The following is a 19,433-nucleotide window of genomic DNA, read 5'->3' as shown; positions in this document are numbered from 1 at the left end:
CAGTCTATAGTATTTCTTCATTGTGTTTGGCATTTTCTTCTATTTACTCCTGTCTCGGCCTTGGTTTCTGTCCTGAGGCTTTGTTCTTGTGTCAGATTCTGCTCTTGCATGGAATGAGGAGGCTCTCCTTGGTCATGGATGCGGAGAGTTCTGGCTTTCTTTTGACGGATCCCCTTGGGGGTTGGGCTTGGCCCCTCTCTGCCTCCTTCTTGGATAGCACCAAACCTGGAGTTGCTCTCATCCCCCTTGTTGTGAACCTGACAGGACCTAAGCAGACACTGTAGTCTGTGCCTCCTACAAGACCCCAAGTACCTTGCTTCCTCGGTGCTGCCCTGGCTCTTTCTCCCGGTGTGGCTCTTCTATGGCTCAGACTATGGGCTGCCTGGGTGCTAGACTGCCTGGGTGCTGGCCTGCCTGGGTACTAGACTGCCTGGAACCTGGCCTGGCCCTGGCCCTTGCTTTGCCTCAGGTAGGGCTATCTGGTGCCAAGCCTTCTGGGCGTGAGTCTAACCTGAGTGAGGCATTGCTCTGTTGCTCTCTTTGCTTTGGGTGCCCACTGTTTGCAAGCCTTCTTTCCATCCACTGTGACCTGTCTCCATTCAGGCCTCCACAAGAATCTGACAATGTGTGGCCCTGGACTGGATGAAGGAGTTTATAGCTGTTTCTCTTTGGTTCTCTTTATCGTTGCACCTACCCCTGGGATGCTTGGGGAGTGGAGTGGGTGGGGATCTGGGCTCCTTTGGGTCCTAATGCAACATCATCTTTCCACAATTTTCTGCATCTTGTTCTTTTCCTATTTTTGATGAGTTTCAGAATCCCCATCTAACATTTTGAGGGCCAGTCATTATACTGCTATTGTGTTGTATATTTAGTTCTGTGGATCAACATGTGTAGGTAGATAAAAGGCTTGCATACAATAATTGAAGAAAAGCTTTGGGATGTATTTCATCTTCTGCAGACTTACTGAAAACACCTGTGGGACAACTCCAGTGGCATACAGGGCAAGAGGAATGGTATTCATCTCATCTTCTTCCCATGTGGTTTAAATTTCTTCCACAAAGTCTCTATATGTTTAAAAAAAACCTTTTCATTTCATGTAGTTTTGAGATTGTGAGTACTTAGTATAACAATATCTATTTAAAACTATTGTTCTTAACTAATGATAGCAGGCATTTATATAGCAATTTAAGCTTTGCAAAGTGTTTCACAAACAACTCATTTCATCCTCAACAACCCTGGGAGGTAGGTGCTATTATTATCCACATTTTACAGATGAGGAGACTGAGGCAAACAGAGGTTAAGTTACTTGCCCAGGGTCACACAGTTTCTAGTAAGTATCTGAGGCCTGATTTGAATTCAGGTCTTCCTGACTCCAGAACCAGCACTCTATCCACTAAACCATAAAAATAGAGTATATTTTTATGAATCAATGTTACATTGCCAACTGGGTGGCAGTGGATAGAGCACCTGACTTGAAGTCAGGACCTGAGTTCAAATCTGACCTCAGACACTTAATATCTGGGCTACCCTGGACAAGTCATTTAACCTCTATTTGCCTCAGTTTTCTCATCTATAAAATACAGATAATAGCACCCATGTCCCAGGGTTATTGTAAAGGTCAAATAAGAAAATAATTTTAAAATGCTTAGCACAGTGCCTGGTACATAGTAAACCCTATATAATTGCTAGTTATTAATATTATTATTATTATTTTTTTATTATCTTTGCAGAAATCATTTTATTTGAATGGTCTTCTATCCCCAGTACAATCTATTTACTGAATTTTTTTTGGGGGGTGAGGCAATCAGGTTTAAGTGACTTGCCCAGGGTCACACAGCTAGTAAGTGTCATGTGTCTGAGGCTGGATTTGAATTCAGGTCCTCCTGACTCCAAGGTCAGAGCTCTATTCACTGTGCCACCTAGCTGCCCCTAATTACTGAATTCTTAAGGCTATTATCAAATTTGTATTTGTATTACAAGAATTTTTCATCTGCTAATTTTAGAGGAGAGAGAGCTTCTGGTGTATGATTACAGATGACTAATCATGTCTTCCTAAGCGTCTGTAAGCGCTAAATTTTTGTTACCAGCAGTGATTATATTGCATAGTTTCTACTATATCACTATATGACCTGCCTCAACCAATAAGAGCTCCTTAATTACCTTTCTGTATATATATGTTGGCAATGACCTAATCTTGTATCAGTATCATAAATAAATGTCTGTTTCTATACACAAATTTATATGATAGACATTTGTTCAATGTTTCTTTGTTGATATATTGTTAGTTAAGTGACATGTGGATATCACTCATAGAATGCCTCTTGATTCTACTCTTGGATCTTAACCATTATCTAGATTTTGTTCAAGGATAAGTCACTTTTAATTACACTCAGTTTTTGCTTTGTGGCATGAAATGCTTAATTTTTCATCCATTTATCATGGGCTCTGAGAGCATCTGTCAATCTTCTTCCTCACTGAGGAGGACCTGGCCATGTTTCCTTGTCAAGACAAACCTTGTGTTTCTTAACATCAGGTCACATTTGTCAGCCATTTTGCCCTACCAAATTATACCTTTCAACTGGTATTGTATAGCTGTTAATTGCTCTGTGTTCTTCCATTAAGCTTTGACTTCAGGGTTCCAGATGGCCTTTTAATACACACAGCCTCAGCTGTAGAAGCTTTCATGCTCAGTAGGTCTTGTCTAAAGAAGAGCAAGTTATTTGTAAGTATTACCGTCATCCTTTGGTTCAATTTGCTGTCCAGCTTCAAGTGCAAATCCTTCCTTGGAATACATTAAGTGTAAAATACATTTACACTTTCCAAGTCCAAATGACATGTTGGAGACGTAGCATTGGAGAAGCTCCTGTGAAATGAGGTAGTAAACTGTTTATGTGTTTTTTAGTAGAGCCTTAACTAGATATAATATATGTATGTCAAGTGGTTAATATAGTGCTTTGGTAAGATTCTCTCTTTGCCTTGCAAATCACACTTAGTTCTATTCAGAAGGGATGATAATAGTGTTAAGGCTGAGCACAGGCATAGGTTAGGCATAACCATAGCAAACTTAAACTGTCCTGGTGGATGTCATGTTTTATGTTTTATGGGTCAACTAACTATGGTCCAATGGCCAGGTACCAGCCACTGCCTATTTTTGCACAGCTAACAGATAAGAATGGTTTTTACATTTTTAAATACAATAAAATTTTATTTCAACATGTAAAAATCATTCTTAGTTTATAGGCATGCAGAAATAGGTGGTTGGCCACATGTGGCCTGCAGGTCATATTTTGCAGACTTCTGTTTTATATCTATTGTTCTTGACAGTATTATGTTGTGGTATGTTTTAAATAGTGAACAGATTTCCATGGGAACATCAAATATTCTAGTGTTTCCCACTATGCTTGTATCTCTAGTATTTTATATATTTGCAGTATATGACTAAGCTATGAGTGAGGAAATTAGGCAAAAGCTTTGTGGTAATCAAAAAAGGTGGTATAAATATTATGGTATTTTGCAGTGGCTAATTAAAAAAATTATTGAAATCAGTTATAGCTGCTCTATACACCTCTTTCTGATCAACATTTTTGTTCCTCAGCGTTTCCTGTGTTTATAGACTTTATAAGCAATACAAACTGTGAACGATTTGTATAAAGTATATAAAAATGTAATTGGCATCCATTCAGAAGTGTCACTGGTGTTCTCATATTTTGGGAATAAATATGCAATACCATCTGTTAAGAAAGACGGAATGAGGCTTGCATCAGAGAAAGCAGGTGCTATTAATCCATGTGCTATTATGAAGCATTTGAGCTAATGATTAAGGATTTTTTCTGGCCCTGCCACTTTCTAGTTTTGCAGGAAAACCAAAATTTCAATAACTTCCCTCATGTAACCATTCTGTTGTTTATTACATTCAAGCTACACAAACTTTTTGTTTCATGTTTAATCCAATACCTATTTTTGTTTCTGTTGAACTTCTTTTACCAATCAGAAATTTCCCGCTTTTTCCTTCTTAGGGAGTTTGCTCTCTCCTTCAATTTCTTTGCTTCTCAAGTTCTATAGTTTAGTTTTCATCTCTATATTATAGCACAGATGGATGTTGAATTGTTTATCTCATTCTTTGGGCTTCTTCAACTCCTCCTATCACCTTGAACTTTCAGCTTTTGCCCTCAGTTGGTGACAGAGACAGCTAGCTGGCACAGTAGATGAGTGCTGGCCTTGGTGTCTGGCACATAGCCTGCCTCAGACATTTACTGACTCTGTGACACTGAGCAAGTCTTAACTACCCTGTTCCTCAGTTTCCTCATTTGCAAAATGAACATATTAGTAGTACCTACCTCACAGGGTTGTCATAAAGATTAAATAAGATTACATATTTAAAGAGGTACATAAAAGTTGGTTATTGTTATTAATTACAGGCATCAAGAATTTCTGATATATATTTTCTGGATTCCATTCTACTTATTTCTTTTTCATTGCATTAAATTGGGCAATGACATGGTGTTCAAGTTTTCTACTGTGCATAATGATTAGGTACTGAGATAGCTCTATGTTTCTACCTATAATCCTTACTGTGACAAGAGGCAGAGAATATACTTTTGTGTGTAGATTATAAATACTTTACTCTGTCAAATATTGTGGAAGAATATATTTATTCGTGATATTTATGGCATATAACATCTTTTATATATTTCCTTGTTTTGGTATATTTGGTTTCTTTGTTAGATTCATGCCATCAAACTAAAAGGGATTTTTTTTTTTTGCCATTCCAGTGAAAGCAAAAAGGTGATGAAGTCAGAATGCATAAAGTTTTTTTTCTTTTTTGGATATGGCCAATGAGAGAATTTCTTTTGTTTAATTATCCATATTTGTTACGTTTTGTTTTTCTTTGTTGTTGTTTTTTTTTTCTAATGGGAAAGGAGGTGAGGAGAAATTTTTGTTCATTAAATAAAAACTTAATTAAAAAAAGAAATTCTAGTCAAAAGTATGCCTATCTTTTCAAAATAATTTGAGACATCATCATTAGTTTTAATCATCCATTTCATTCTTAAGTAGAACTTTTGGAATTTATCTTACGCAGATTTCAGTGCCTTTGGGTTCTTCCATTTTTTTCTTCTTTAGATTTAAGTAACTTCTCAGTTTCCATTCTTATTTCATCTAATCTAGATTTAGAAATGAAGTCATTTCTTACAATTGATCCTTAACTGATATATAGGGTATCCCAAAAGTCTAAATGCAGTTTTAAGCATTAAGTAGTATTGTGTAACTTGGAACTCCAGATAGCAGTGAAAAAAAAAAGCAATATAAAGTCCTTACAAAGATCTACTTCCAATTTTGTTATAATGTAGTCCTGGCATATAATAAAAGCTTATCTTCAGTTTATTTCATGCTTACTTTTGATCATTTTAATAGTTAAAGCTATCTGTGCCAAAGCATTTCCAGGAAGTATGGTAATGGTATTTCTTATTTGTTCTAAGTCTCTCCCTCCTCCAGTCAATCCTCCAATCAACTATCAAATTGATCTTCCTTAAAGGCAGGTCTGACCATGTCACCACCCCATACCCTAATTCAATAAACTCCGGTGGTTCCTTGTTACCTCCAAGATCAAATATAAAATCCTGTTTGGCTTTTAAAGCCCTTTATAACCTGATTCTTTCCTGCCTTTCCAATCTTCTTACATCTTTGCTCCTTCCTGTGTGTGGTGCAGTCAAGTGACCCTGGCTCCTTGATTTCCCTCATACATAATACTCCATCTCCTATCTGTGCATTTTTCCTGGCTGTCTCACATGCCTGGAATTTTCTCACTCTTCATCTGCTTCTCTGGCTTCTTTCAAGTGCCAGCTAAAATCTTACCTTCTATAATAAACCTTTCCCAGTTCCTGTTAATGCTGGTGCCTTCCCTCTGTTGCTTATCTCCCATCTATCTTGTATATAGCTTATTCGTACATAGTTGTTTACATGTTTTCTCCCCCATTTGACTGTGAGCTCCTTGAAAGCAAGGGCTATTTTTTGTCCATCTTTGTATTCCCAATGCTTAGCACAGTACCTGGGACATAGAAGATGCTTAATTATTGCTTGTTGATTTGACTTGTCTTCCAAAGCACTTCACTTTCTTCTGATAACCACTCAGGTATCTTCTATGACAAGCTAATTATCGTCATAGTTCCAAAGAGGATTAGCCTGCAACCCTATCGATTCCACTCCCTTCTATTTCTTAGATTCATGGGACCATTCACTCCTTCCGGGGTGCTAACTCAATCAGTGACGTTGTCAGAGCCTGAATGGTCTATTTTTCATAGTTCCCACCAAGTCTTCACAGCTACCATAGCAGTCTCAGGATGCACAGTCTCCATTATTTATCACCAAAGCTGGCATTTCCTTATTTTGTTGTTGTGCTCCCCAACCCCACCCCCCTGGGTTGATGATGGGTTGAATTTTAGGAGAATTGTGATTAAGACCTAATGGAACTTCTGAACCATAACAGAGATTTGGGATTTCCAACTTATCAGGAAGAAAGAAAGATGCCTTTCTTCTTGTCATTCTAGCTTGTACTTCTTTCCTTTTTCTCCCTTTTCCCTCTGGCTGTCTCCCTGTACAGACTTGGACTGGAAAAATAAGTCACTGTGGTTTGGCTTTGCATTTCCCAAACACTATTCAGGCTGGTGCACTCACTTGATCTTTGTTGAAGTAATAGAGGGAGAGAGCTGGACTGTACTCTTTCTTCCTATTCCACCATCTTTATCTGTTCCCATATTTTTCCATTCTTACTTTACTGCTGCCTCCTCAATGCCAGGTAGGTGGGTAAGGCCCCTGATCATAGCTTTGTGATAAGTTTCCTTAAGCATTTACTCCCATAAGACACTGCATTGTCTTAGATTTTTGAGGTTCAAGAATGGGAATTGGGGAGGAAACAGCTGCTTATGTGAAATTAAATGATATATATAGATGAATGTAAAGCTAGGAGCTCAGGGCAAAAGAGATGATTTCCTGGACTACATGCTATGCCTTGTTAAGGGAAGTATATCAGACTGAGGTAGAATATTCTAGAAATAAATTTGTATTTGCTGTAATAGCCATGCCATTTCTGCCACCTGATAAAATCCAGTGCCTCAGAATCTAAAAGGACTCTTATTTCCATTGTTCTTGACTCCAAAGTCCACCATAACTCAGGGGTTCTTCCCAATTCCCATCTGCCCATAGTTCTTCCCAGTTCACATCTGTATTACTTAAATAATTGTGTAAAAGGTGGCTTGGAGAGGGGAGAAACTGAAAGGACATGGGCCAGATAAGAGGCTATTACAGTAGTATAGTCAAGAAGTAGTAAGGGACTGAACTAAATTGGTGACTATAGGAATAGATAAAAAAGGAATGGGTGTGAGCTATGTTGTGGATGTGGAGTCTACAAGACTTGGCAATTCATCGAATGGTGTAGGGAGGCACTAACAGAAGAGTCTAAAATGACTCTCAGAAGCTGGGAGCACCCTCAACAGAAGCAAGGAATTGGAACTTCGTAGGAGAGGCAAGTTTCAAGGGAAAGAAAATTAGTTCTATTTTGGACATGTCGAGTTTGAGATGTAAATGGTATATCCAGGAGGGAATGTCCAGGAAGGAGTTAATGATGTGTGACTAGAGTTCAAGTGAGTTGTATCTATCTATCTATCTGCATACAACTGATACTTGAACCTGCTGGAGCTGATAAGATCACTAAGGGATAAAGCTAGGAAGAAAAGTTGGCCAAGAAAGAGCCCTGGGAGACACCCATGCTATTGGGGCATGCAATGGATGAAGTTCAAAAGCAGAATACCAAGAAGCAAATAGTCAGATAGATAGAAGAAAATCAGGAGAGAGCAGGGCCATGGAAGGCAAGAAAAGAGAGAGTATTCAGGGAGAGGGAGCTATGGAGAAGGGAGTGGTAAATAATATCAAAAAGTGCAGAGAGGTCAAGGAGGAGCAATACGGAGGGGGAAATGGATGAGTAAAGGATCGTAATAAGAGGGGAATTTCTGAGTTTGAGGAGGTGGCCTGCTGATGGGTAGAACTATAAGCACAATGGAGGGGATTCTTAGAAGGAAATGATGTCATTGTGGAACGTATGCAGAAGGAAAATTGTAAAGAAAAAAGAGACTTTGACAATGTCCTTGTATCCCAACCAACAATATAGAACAGCACTAAATGGAATGACAGAAACAACATTTGAATGAGATTGATTTTTACCCCCTTTACTATTGTTTATTTCTACTCAGATAAAGGCCATTAGTCTTTCTGTACTTTCATATGCCCCGACATAAGATAGGAAAGTCTGTTAAAGCACTAGCCAAGATGTCATCAGGACGATTGATTTTACCTGAGAGATTTGGAAGATACTTCAATCACCCAGCCATCTGTTCAAGCTCTTGCTGCCAAAAAACAGAGTAGCTAATAACTTCTTGATTTGCCTTAATGATAATTTAATTCTTCAGTGGTTGGAGGAACCAAAAAAAGGGGAATTATATTCTGGATCTTATTCTTGGTAAAATGGAAGAACTGGTTGATTAGGGTAGAAATAGCTTTGGGGACTAAGGAGGCAAGAGTGCACTGGTTCAGACCACACCTGAATATTGTGTTAGATATTTTTCCCCCCACAATTTAGGAAGGAATGATCAGCTGGAAGAAGGCAACCTGAATGGTGGAAAGGCTTTAAAGCCCATGTCATGTGAGATAGGTTAGAAGAACTGGAGATGTTTTAGCCTGGAGAAGAGAAGACATAAGGGGGACATGAAGGCTGTCTTCAAGTATTTGAAGGGCTGCCTTTTGGGAAACAGATGTGATTTGTTCTGTTTGACTGAAATGGACAGAACAAGGAATGATAGGTTGAAGCTTCAAATAGGAACATTTAGGTTTCAGGTCTGGAGAAACTTTTTAATTGTCAGTTATTCAGAAATGGAATGAACTGACTCAGTAAAATAGTGGTTTAAGCAAAGGCTGGATATTGACTTCTTGGGTATATTCAGTGGGTATTCTTTTTGTCATGAGTTGAACCCATGAAGCTCCTCTCAGCTTTGAGATTTTGTGGTTATTCATTTTATAAATACAAACCAAACTGTGTCTTTAATAGAGAGATACAGTAAGACCTCAACTATTTGGAGCTGTCAGGAAATATCATTTTGGATGACTAAATTTTCCAGATAGCTGAAGATTGACCTATTGGATGCTGGAACATTTTTCGTGAAAAAATCACTCTAAAATGTACCATAAACTTTAAAACCTTCTTGAAAAGTTGGTCAGTTGGTTGATAAGCATTTATTAAGTACCTACTATGTGCACAAGCACTGTGGCATACCAAGAAAGGCAGTCTCTGCTCTCAGGGAATTCACAGTCCAATGAGGGAGATAATATGCAAATAACTATATACAAAAAAGCTATATATAGGATAAACTGGAGATGCTCAACAAAGGGAAGGCTCTAGAATTAAGGGGAATCAGGAAAGGCATCTCATAGAAGATGGGATTTTAGTTGGGATTTGAAGAAAGCCAGGAGGCAGAGATGAGGAGGAAGAGCCTTCCAGGCAAAGTGGAACAGCCAGAGAAAATGCCCAGAGCTGGGAGAGGGAGGGTCTTGTGCAAGAAACAGCAAGGATGCCAGTGTCACTGTGCCAAAGAGTATGGGGGGGGGGGGGAGTAAGGTGTAAGAAGATTGGAAAGGTAGGAGGAGGTCAGGTCACGAAGGGGTCTGAATGCTAAACAGCATTTGGTTTGATCCTGGAGGTATTAGAGAACCACTGGAGTTTCATGAAGGAGTGGGTGATAAGGTCAGATCCACTCTTTAGAAAAAAGATCATATGGAACATATTGTAATATTTTCTTGATGGAGTGGGGTCATGTGATGATATGCAGGAGTTACTGTGAGAATGCAGATGTTGATGGCACGTAGGGATGTGTACCATCAATGACTCTGGAACACTCTTAAAAGTTTCTATTCCAGCTTTGTTGTTGTTGTTGTTGCCATTTGCCTCTTCCCCATCTTGGGATCATAGGACCATTTTTGTACTTGAGAAGGGGAGGAAATAAGCTACAATCAATAACAATTAAGGTAATTTCCTCTGTAGCCTGGCTTCATCAACAGCAAACTTTCAAGAGCCATCTCTGGAACTCTTCTAACCCTTCCTGCTCTCTTTTTATATATGCTCTCAATTTCTAATTAGATTGAAAAGTCCTTTAAGTCACATGGTGGGTAGATCTTATACTTCTTTGTGTCCCCCTTAGGCCCAGACACATGAGCTTGAATTTATTAGGATTTTTGTATTTGTTTGTTTGGTCAAGACCTGGGACTTCATGCAGATAAGCAACTTATTTGCAACTTACACAGAAAATTAAGTGACTTATCTGTAATGTGGGTCAGAGGCAGAGCTTGAGCCTTATGTCTTCCTGATTCTAAGACCTGGTCCTCAATCATTACATAACACTGTCATAAAAGTAGGTGATCAGTAAATGTCTGATTGATCCTAATGATGGACGAATAGTAATCACTCTAATCACTAACCACTTTAAGGCTTGCAAAGCACTTTCTTCACAATGTATAGTGCAAATATTATCTCCATTTTACTAGTGAGGAAACTGAGGTCAGAATAATTTGCTCAAAGTCACTTCAGTCTAGTTTAGAACAGTAATTCAAACCCAGGGTTTCTTGCTCCAAGTCTAGTGTACACTAGTTCCCTTTGACCAGATTCCTATGTTTATATTTAGGGCACCCTCTTCTTGGTATCAGGATACCTTGTAAACCAAATTAGAGATCAGGTTGCTTAATGAGTGTGGAATCAGAGCCAGGGACAGTAGATAATTTTAAGAGATATTTCAGCCCTGCCCAACCATGGCTGAATATTCATGTTTTCCAAATACAATGTGTCACTCCCCCAGGACTGTGCTTGAGAAATATTGACAGGTTATCATTCTCCAACCCTCCTTTTTTTTTCTAGACACCTTGAACTACCATCTCTCACTTGCACTTATCCCACAACCTTTAACTTACTTTCATAACATGTTATAATTTCTAAGTTTATAGATTAGTTCTCATTGATTACATTTTAGGCAGCCTGCTTTCTAGGAATCACGGGGAGAAGTGACCACTTTGTCAAAGAATATTTAATAAAAATAAAGAAGCCTGGGAATAGTGGGACATATACCCTGGGTTTTGGAAGAAAAGAAAGGGGAAAAGATTCCATAGTTTAAAATTCTAAAAGGGAATTGAGCTACAGTGGATGGGAAGTTCTCAAGAATGAAACTCTGGAGACATAAAGAGAAACAACCAGGAGAAAAAAAGAGAATCGTCCAAAGAGAACAACGTAGATGCTCAGGGAACTCACTAAAGAACACAGACTGTAAAAACAAATACACAAAATGTGGAAGTAAGGTTAGTTAATGGAGGAGATACATACATACATATATACACACACAACCCCACTCTTGGAACAGTCCTGCAAGAAGACTGTCAGGAGGGATCCACCTCAGAATGAGCTGCAGCTATTAGGTTCTGTTGTATCGTTGTTATGAAAGCTGTAAGGGGAGAAGAACAAAGAAGGCATGAGACTGATGGCCCAGTGTATGGATGGGACAAAGATGACTGATGATAGAGAGAAGGCAAGACTGCTCAACAGTTATTTTGCTTCTGTTTTCTTTACCAAGGAGAATGATCTTTGCACTGGAAAGGACAGAACAAAAATGGCTAACAGGGAGTTGATACCCAAAATAAGTAAGGAGATAGCAAGAGAACACCTACAGGTCCTTCATAAGTTCAAGGCACCAACCCAGATGAACTATATCCTCAAACTGAAAGAACTAACAGATGTGATATTGAGCCACTGTGAAAGATGATGGAGAATGGGAGAAATATAGCAGAACTGCACAAGGGCAAATGTCTGAATGTTCAAAAAAGGAAGATAGCAGAGTCTTCATACTATAAGCCACTGAGTGAGCTTGATTTCTATTCATGAAAAAACTGTAGAATGTATTATTAAAGGGGATAATTAGTGCATATTCAGAGGAGGAAGTGATGGTCACAAAGATCCAGCCTGGCTTCATCAGTAACAGCTCAATACACTAATCTTTCTTTCTTTCTTTCTTTTTTTTTTGACAAGGTTATTCAACTAACAAATCAGGTGGATACTGTCAATGTAGGTTGTCTAGATTTTAGCAAGGCAAAAAAGGCAGCTAGGTGCCTCTGTGATTAGAGTACTGGGTCTATAGTCAAGAAGACCCGAGTTCAAATTGAGATTTACTTTACTAGCTGTATGACCCTAGGCAAGTCACTTAACTACTGTCTAACTCTTCAACTGTAAAATGAGGATAATAATAGCACCTACTTCCCAGGGTTATTATTAAGGATCAAATGAGATAATATTTGCAAAGCACTTACTTAGTACAGTGCCTGGAACATAGTAGGTGCTTAATAAATGCTTGTTTATTTCCCTCTAAGGCAGTTGACAAAACCTCTCATGATATTCTTATGGAAAAGATGGAGATTAATGGTTTGATAACAGTTTGGTGGAGTCCTTCAGGGATCAGTACCTGGCTCTATGTTATTTAACATTTTTATCAAAAACATATTAACATATATAACAGCTCTGGGGGAAAAATGTGTACAGGACATACTTCTAAGTCTAATCTGCATTATTAACATTTACTCTATTACTTTCTTAAGCCTAGTCATCAAAAACAATTAAGCCCTATTCTTAGACATGTGGTTAAGTCACTCCCACGTACCCCTAGACTTGGATAAAAAAAACAAAACAAAACAAAACAAAACATAAATGGTATGTTTATCAGATCTGCAAATGATGTGAAGCTAAGAGGAATAGTGAATACATTTGATGACATCAGGATGCTAGAAGATCTTGATGAGCTAGAACAATGGGTTAAAGTTAAGCTAAAATTTAATCCAGAAAAACAAAAGGTCTTAACTGAGTTCAGAAAATCAGCTTCTTTAGTACAGGATGGGAGATGTGATGGTCAAATAGCAGTTTGAAAGAGATGGGGGTGGGGAGGGGAGGTTATCAGATTCCAAGCAACATCCGGTGAAGCAACAGTGTGCTATGGCTAGCAAGCAAGCTAATGTGATCCTACTGGGCAGCATGAAGAGAGAAAGACGGAATGGGCCCACTGTACTCTGTCCTGGTCAGACCACATCTGGAGTAGCGAGTTCCAATATGGGTGGCACAGTTCAGAGAGGATACCGATGAGCTGGAGAGCGTCCACAGGGGAGCACCCAGAGTGGGGAGGGCTATCAAGTCCGTGCTATATGAGGCAGAATTAAAGGAACTGGGGGGTTTGGCCTGATGAAAAGGGTTAGGTGACTTGAGAAGGATGCAATTGCTGTCTTCAGGGCTATCTCGTGGAAGAAATATTATACTTGTTCTGTTTGGTGACAGAGAATAGAATCAGGAGCCATGAGTGGAAGTTGCAAAGAGGAAATTTTAGTTTTGATGTAAAGAAAAACTCCTTAACAATCAGAGTTCATCAAAAGTGAAATGGTAGTCCTTGGGAAACTGGGTTTGGCGGGGAGGGTTTCGATGTCACCTTCTCATGCAGTCTTTAATCGGAGACTTTTCAGGTGCATTGTGGAGGAGGGGAAACTTTTTTCAGATCTGGGTTTGACTAGATACCATCAGGATCCCTTTCCAGTTTAAAATCCTAGGGTTCTGTGGCATATAGCATGACATCTTAAATTCATTTACCTTCTCCAGCTAGGTGAAACAGTGGATAGAGTGCCTGACCTGTAGTCAGGAAAGCCCGAGTTCAAATTTGGCCTCAGACACTTAATAGTTATGCAACTTTGGGAAAGTCTCTTGACTTCTTTTTGCCTCACTTTCCTCAACTGTAAAATGGGGATAATAGCAGTACCTTCCTGGTAGGGTTGTTGTAAGGATCAAATGAGATAATTGGTTTAAAAAAATGTACTTAGCATAACATCTGCCACACGGTTGTTATTCAGCTATTTCAGCCATGTTCGATTTTTCATGACCCCATTTGAGGTTCTTAGCAAAGATACTGTAGTGGTTTGCTATTTCCTTCTCCAAGTCATTAGACAGATGAGGAAACTGAGGCAAACAGGGTTAAGTGACTTGCCTAGGGTCACACAGTTACTTAATGTCTGAAGCTGGATTTGAACTCAGGTCTTCCTGACTCTAGCCCTCTAGAGTCGCTCTATGCACTCCACCACCTAGCTGTCACATAGCAGCTATTATATAAATGCTTATTCTCTTCATTCCCCCCCCCCACATATCTCATTGTGAAATAGGTTATTTTGAATCATAGACTTTTCAAACTCAAAAGACTTTAGAAGTCATTCACCCTAATCCTGTCATTGTATCAATAAGGAAGCTAGTGCTTCTAGAAGGAATTTGGTCAGAGGTGACAGAGATCCAAGAAAATTGTGACACCATCATTCACCACAGCTGACTTGCTGACTTTGTGCCTAGATTTGGGAGTCCATTTTGTCTTTTGGACTAAAGACCTCAGTCCATTAACTACACGGGCCATTCTAGGATAGTAGCAAGCTTCCTTCAAGACTTAGCTCACACTGAACTACCATTCCCCACACCGCATGGGCACATGCCCCCACAGAGTTACTTTCACCATCAGGCCCCTCTCATGAGTCCCACCTTTTCACGTACACACATCATTGTATCAGCACAACCCCATCTGTCTGAAGTAGACCAGGGTGCCATAGGGACAGTGATCGCTAGATCTGTTGCTAAAGAACAGTGCTATGGGTCTGAGGAGACTCATAAACTAAGAACTATTCTTTAGTAATTATTAAAGATCTGAGTTAGAGCCTAAGGGCCTAACTAGCCTCAATACAGGGACTTTTGTGATAGGTATTTTGGTTGTTTAGAGGCTTTTTTCACATGCTACCAGGGCCAGGTCTGTGTTCTGGCTGGTTGATGTTACTGGAATTTTGACCTGTGAATTAGTGAGATGTTGCCATTATCAATCTGGTTAATAATTCACTTAACCTTTCCCGGTAAACATCTTTAAATTAATAATAAATCAGAACTTGGCATGCTGTTATAAAAAGCTAGTTCTGGAATGAATAGAACAGGACTAAAGAATTTAGAAAAAGTTGTAAGCCATGTACTTATAGAAATTGGAGTTGGAGATATGAGATAGAAATATAGACATGATCCAAAGTGAAGTTTATTATCAACTGAAATAGAATGAACTTTTTTTTAAAATGTGCTTTTGTATTTCTTAAAAAAATACAACTATAATGTTCTTTCCCGCAACTTATCCTGTATCTCCATACCTGTGTACATATTGTGTTGTTGCTGTCATTGTTCAGTCATTTCAGTCTTTGTGACCCCATCTTCTTGGCAAAGATACTGGAGTGGTTTACCATTTCCTTCTCCAGCTCATTTTACAGATGAGCAAACTGAGGCAAACAGGGGTAAGTGATTTGCCCAGGGTCACACAGCCAACAAGTGTCTGAGGCAGGATTTGAACTTGGATCTTCCTGACTCTGGGCCCAGCCCTCTATCCACTGCGCCACCTCATTGCCCCAGTGTGTTTCTGTTTTCCCAGCACCCAGGATAGTGTTTTGCATGGAGTAGGTGCTTGATAAATGTTTGTTAAATTGCATTCAAGGTCATGTATAATCAACTTCACTGCCTCTTTCCAGCCTCATCCTCACTTTGCCCATCTGATATTTAACACACATGTGGTCACATCCCATAAAGGTCGAGTTTGAGTGAGTTGTTCAGCTAAGGCTGGGAAGAGAAGTCAGTGAGGGTAAAGGTAAGGTGAGGGTGCAAAGGTGGAAGTTAATTAATGGATTGGTGTTACAGAAACAGCCTGGGGGAAACAAGTACAGAGATGGGAATAGAGTGGTTCAGTGGATAAATACCACAGGCCTTGTGGAGTTAAGAGCATGCTTTGGGAGTCCCTTTCCTCATGGCTGGCCTGCTCCTCTTTTAGTAAGTAGGTCCTCTTTGGCAGTTATATTGATTGGGAAAAGAAAGTGGGGAGGTGGAGGAGAGGTGAATGCACTGGTATCATAGAGGAAGTGACTGGCAAGAGGCCTTAAAAGGTGGAGGGGGGTGGGTCGATTTGTAGACATGTATTCAACCGAAACTGTCTGTGTCTCTTTTTTATGAACTGCATATACATAATTAATAGGTACTCTATCATTTTGTACCAAAATCAATTTCTCATTTACTTGAAATCATCTCACTAAATGTATTAGTGGTGCCATTATAAGTCTCAATAGTTATAAATCACCGAAAAAGACAGAGATAGAGAATAGCCAGCAAGAGAACCACTGAGAAAACACAGAAAAATTTGTGAAAGAGAACAGCTCGATAGGCTGCCAGGTAGGCTTATGAATGAGAAGAATGGTCTGCAAAACATCTATACTAATCCTTCTCCATTCCCAGGCTCAGTAACTTTAAGCCATCCTCATCTTGCATTTGGGTTACTAATGCAGCTACTCTGTGTTTCTGCCTTTAGGCTCCCCCATCCCCATTCATTATTCACACAACAGTCAGATTCATCTTTTACCAAACACAATTTTTATTTATCAGATGAAGAATAGTCAGTGGCTCCCTATTGTCTCTGCCTCTCTTTTGAAATCTAAGCTCTCCAGCCTGGCATTCAAAAAGAATATTCTCTCTTCTTTTCTGTGATAACAAATAGCATGACATCTTCAACTCCTCAGGAAGTACTTTCTCTAGATAGGTGGGCACCACAGATAGATTCCGTTTCATGACATTGCACTATCCTTGTTCTCCTCCTGCCCCACTTATTATTCCTTCTCCATAGCCTTTGATGGATCAGTACCTATCCTCTGGACCTCTTCTTTTCTTTCTATACTCTTCTATGATGATTTCATCCATCTCTTCCTGTAGATAGTTCCCTCATACACCCATTGCTATAACCTCTCTCCTGTTTCACTAAATGCCTTCTGGATATCTCCCCCGGGAGGTCCCACAGGCATCTCAAATTCAGCATGTATATAACAGAACTCATCTTCCTCTTCCTCCTCTAACCTCTACTGTTTCTGTTGAAGATACCCAAGTCCTTCCAGTCATTCACATTTGGAACCTTAGAGTCATACTTGACTCTTCTCTTTCCATTATCCCTCATGTATCTAATTCATTTTTAAGACTTGAAAATTCTGGGGTACCTAGGTGGCGCAGTGGATCTAGAGCTCCTGCCTTGGAGTCAGGAGGGCCTGAGTTCAAATCTAGCCTCAGACTTTGACACTTACTAGCTATGTAACCTTGGGCAAGTCACTTAACCCCAACTGTCTCACCAAAAAAGCAAAAAAAAAAAAAAAGACTTGAAAATTCTACTTTCACAACATTTTTCTACTCACAGGACCACCACCCTAGTTTAGGCCCCTGTTACTTTTCACCTATATTCACCATCCTTCCAGTCATCCAGGCTCACAACCTCAAGGTCAGTTAGGTAGGTAATAAAGTGGACAGGGAGCACAAGACTTGGAGTTAGGAAGATCCGAATTCAAATCCTGTTTTAGATACTTAATTAGCTGTGTGACCCTAGGCAACTTCACCTATCTACCTCAATTTCTTTATCTGTACATTAGAGATAATAATAGCACCTACTTCCCAATATTGTGTGAATAGGAGGAGATTTTGTAAAGTTCACACACACTCATTCCATATATCCAATCTATTGCCAAATCTTATTGTTTCTACCTTCATGACATGTCCTATATCTGGTATCTCCTTTCCATTCACACAGCTACCACCCTAATGAAAGCCCTCATTGCTTCTCAGCTAGATTAACCTCCTACTTGTTCTCCATTTTTCCAGTCTTTCTTTTCTCTAAACTTATCCTACACACAGGCAACACAAATGATCTTCCTGAGAGACAGGACTGATCTCACTCTCCCTGCTTCAAAAATTTTAGTAATTCCTTATTGTTCTGAGAAGAACATAGAAGCTTCTGGGGCTGACATTTAAAGCGCTCCCTACAATGTTTTCCAGTCCCAATTCATGTTACTTTCTTTCACATACTTTGTGTTCTAGCCAAAAGGAATGACTTACTAGCTATTCCCTAAACTTGACATTCTCCTAACTCCATGCATTCATACAAATTTGGAACGTACCACCCTCCCTTTGAGTGAAGAAATCCTTATGGAGAGTGCGGCCTATTTTTCTCATTGCCACCAGTGACAACTGCCGGTCACCTGCCACCCACAGTCAGAGGCATGGCAGCCCTGAAAGAGGCAACACTTCCCATCCCAGTCCTACCTCCACAGCCCAATCCACAGAGCCAACATCTTTGCAGGCGACTCTGGTGCAAAAGGGGCCAGCTATCTCCATTAACTGCCAAACAACTGCCACACACACACACATGGGGCAGGCAAGCTACCTCATGGGAAGGCTCAAGGATCCCTGAGGAAGAGCCAGGAGGCAGAAGGTGTCGGGCAAGTCAAACCACCACCGTGGCCACCATCTCCCCTTTGCCTCTAATGGAGACAGCAAGAGCCTTGGGAATAGCAATGCTTCCAGCTCAGCACTATCAGCCATCATCCTGGGAAACAGCCCCAGGGAAGATGCAGCCTGGCAACTGCTCCTGCAGTCACAGCTAGTGAAGACTTGGAAAAGCAAGTTCTTGCCACCAAAATCTTGGGCTTTCTCAAATGGTATGACATCATAAACTTGATATAATTTTATCAGTGGAAATGGCATTAAAGAAGGAGCATTAACATCTGCTTTGTCACCGGGCCCTAAGGACCATTGGATTTTTCCATTCAACTTGCGGCTGAAACCTTCCATATGTGTTGTCTCCCCTATTAGAACGTGAGATCCTTGAGTTGGGAGGCTCTCTTACTTTTCTATTTATTACCCCAGAACTTTGCACAGTGCTTAATAAATGCTTTATCCATTCATTCATTCATTCCTCAGAATCCTTATTTTCCTTCAATGTACCATCTCTACTCATTTCTCCCACTTTTCCCAGTTGTTAATGCTTTTTCCTTCTTCAAGTTTCCCTGTATGTTGGATCTGTGTGCGTGTTTTTGTATCTCCAGCACCCAGACTACTAGTCTTGGTATAGTAGGTGCTTGATAAATGTTCCATTGAATCGCATTCAAGATACTCTATTACTGATTCCACTCCCCTTTTCAACTCCATTCTCCCTTTGCCCGTCTTGTTAATGTGGATGTGGTCTTATCCCACAATTATCATTAGACTTATGGTTCTATGTCACTGTTGTCCCAATATTCGCTTAGAGAAGACACCCTGCCTGCTCTTGCCCAAAATCTTTCTCCCGCTGACCTGTCACACTCGTTTTAATACCTCAAAGATCCATTCTTTGGTTGATGCAAGTTCTCAATCCATTGGTACAGATTACAGTCCCTCAACAATTTAAGAGACGCTCCCCAAGAATTGTTGTAGATCCAACAAAACTCATCACCCTGCAGCCAATGTGGTAATC

The sequence above is a fragment of the Vombatus ursinus genome, unplaced genomic scaffold, assembly GCF_900497805.2.
Source record: "Vombatus ursinus unplaced genomic scaffold, bare-nosed wombat genome assembly UNPS02014779.1, whole genome shotgun sequence".
NCBI lineage: Eukaryota > Metazoa > Chordata > Mammalia > Diprotodontia > Vombatidae > Vombatus > Vombatus ursinus.
The sequence above is the reverse complement of the archived record's forward strand: the minus strand, read 5'-3'. Positions refer to the sequence as shown.